Here is a 2,500-nt window from a genome sequence, read left to right as displayed (position 1 = left end):
AGAACAGAACAGAACAGAACAGAATAGAGCAGAACAGATCAAACAAGATCAGAACGGAACATTGTGGACGTGAAAGTTGATATGAAATTGACTTGACTTTCTTTAGGTTTAAATTACTCTTCTCGCAAGATTCACTATAGATACCAAGGAATATCGTATATATACGAATACGTTATTCTCCTCTCTCTCTCTCTCTCTCTCACTCCCCTTTCTTTGAACTTACTTACCTTGAAAAGTGTCCATTTTTCAAGATTAACTAAAGATGAGAAAAGTTTTAATGTATTCTCTCTGAATGAACATTGTCGAAATCTCCTTCCGACTCGATATCAGCGAGTAGAGTTAAAACAAAGTGCTTTCCCTCTCTCTCTCTCTCTCTCTCTCTCTCTCTCTCTCTCTCTCTTTCTCTCTGGATTACGCGACCTTAATGCAACTGTGGAGAAGTATTTTCTACGTATTAGTTAGATCGTTGCACCTGCTGGTAAGAAAAAGGGAAGGAAAAGAAAAAAGAAAAAAAGAAAAAAAAAAAAAGGAAAAAAAAGAGATAATTTTCCTTAGATGAAAAATTGTTAACCTCGATACTTTGTAAAGAAACGTATGTTGTTAGTTTCTTTCGTGTAACGTGTAATTTCTAAGCGTAGGTTATATGCATTTAGGATAGTAATAAAGATACAAGTGGTACGGTGGTTCAAGGCTACAATTTCAATAAGAAGAAGAAGAAGAAGAAGAAAAAAAAAACAAGAAAAAATTAAACGAAAAACTATGGTAATTTGTCCTAAGGCAAACTAGTCCGATATATTTTCTATTCTTTTTTCAAAATACTTTTGTATTCAAATATATATCTATATCGATATCTCGATATCAATGTGTTATCTCGTTAAAACTGTTTTTGTATTTTTTTTTTTTTTCTTTTTCCTTTCTTTTCTTTTCTTGAATGATAAAGATTACGATCGAGAGAACGGCCCACGATATTAACTTTCTGTTTTATTTTCTTTTCTTTTTTCGTTTATTTTGTTCTTCCTTTCCTTTTTTCCTTTTTTCTTTCTTTTTTTTTTTGTTTTTTTTTTGTTTTTTTTTTTTTTTTTCCTTTGGAACGAATCTCGCGTTTAAATATAAATATAAAAAAGGAAGAAAAGAAAGAAAAGAAAGAAAGCGAATTACCGGTTTATCTTCGCTCATCGTAGAATGCCGACGAAATCCTATCTTTGGTAAACTCGTTCGAGAATAACGTAGCTTCGGTATAACGGCAGGAGTGAGTAAAGATAAGAGAGCTATATTGTTCGTACGCGGTGATCGTACTCTAGGCTCTCGTTACACTAGATAAGCAGGACTCTGACACCTCGCGAGCCTCTTAAAAAGATTAACCACTCTTTAGAGTCCTCGTACGCTCGTAAATCACACCATTTTAGTCGCATTTCATACTTTTTTTTTTCTTTTTTTTTTTTGCGACCAAACGAGGAGCGTTTCTTCGTTTCGTTCAAAAAAAAAAAAAAGAAAAGAAAAAGAAAAAAAAAAAGAGAAGGAAAAATGAACAAAAAGAAATAATATTGCGTAACCCCCTACGAATAGAATTTTTTAGCACGCTTGTTCTTTCGAAAGTAATTTTTTTAATTTTTTTGAATTTTCTTCTTTTTCTTTTCTTTTTTTTCTTTTTGAATAAATAAATTTACAATCGAGATTTATTTAAATTGTAATTTTAATTACAATAATGAAAATTGATTTTTACATATTGATGGTATTTACATTGAAACGTAAAATGCTCCAATAGGCCTAAAATGTCTCCAATGCCGTAGGTACAGAATTTTTTCAATGATTATATCTAAATTCATAATTATTCGTACTCAGAAAATTCAAGATTTATTTCTTCTCGTTTCTTCTCGTTTCTTCCTGACAATAATCGTCCATCCATTGGCCATTGATTCATTCGACAGTCAAAATCGATGTGAAATTTTTTTTATGTGACATCGAATATTCCTAAAAACATATACATAGTCATCGTTTTAAAAATATGCAATAACGTATTAAACACGGGGCTGTAATATAAATAAATTATTTTTTTTCGTATACATGTATATCCTAATTCATTTTTATCTTTTTGTTTGTTTAGGATAACCTTTTGTCAAAATGAAAAATAAAAAAGAAATAAAGACAAGGAATGCAAAACGAACAGAAAGCAATATATATATACATATATATATATATATATATATATATATATATTTTAAATTTAAATAAAAGCAAATATTTATGAGCGATGACTTGGCGTTATCGAAAAAGGAAAAAAAAAAAGAAATAGAGGTTCGTTTAATTTTATCATCGTTTTTTGGTAAATTTTAAAAAGGAAAGAAATATAAAAAAAAAAAAAGAAAGAATGATATAAGTAGATAGATATCTTACTCACATTGACATTCTGTGTATTCTTCGTGGTTTAAATATTGATATTTAAGGTATCCCGGTGTTGTGTCAGTAATATTTTCATCCTGAACGAAATCATGAAAATTTA

General features: G+C 29.5%; 2 long non-coding RNA genes across 5 annotated transcripts in view; one reads left to right on the top strand and one right to left on the bottom strand.

Moving 5' to 3' along the window:
• Positions 1-2,500, top strand: part of LOC146873049 (uncharacterized) — a 287,739-nt gene that overhangs the window by 34,790 nt on the left and 250,449 nt on the right. The gene's annotated exons all lie outside the window — the stretch shown is intronic.
• LOC118445826 (uncharacterized) overlaps positions 1,783-2,500 on the bottom strand; it is a 917-nt gene continuing 199 nt past the window's right edge. The window contains exons 2-3 of the long non-coding RNA XR_004839418.2: positions 2,399-2,477; positions 1,783-1,971 (exon numbers count right to left, since the gene is read on the bottom strand). This is a non-coding gene — a long non-coding RNA (uncharacterized LOC118445826). The remainder of the gene's footprint in view (positions 1,972-2,398; positions 2,478-2,500) is intronic.

This window comes from Vespa mandarinia, chromosome 4, assembly GCF_050613455.1.
Source record: "Vespa mandarinia isolate Hongniang chromosome 4, ASM5061345v1, whole genome shotgun sequence".
NCBI lineage: Eukaryota > Metazoa > Arthropoda > Insecta > Hymenoptera > Vespidae > Vespa > Vespa mandarinia.
This window is presented reverse-complemented; position numbering and strand designations above follow the sequence as displayed.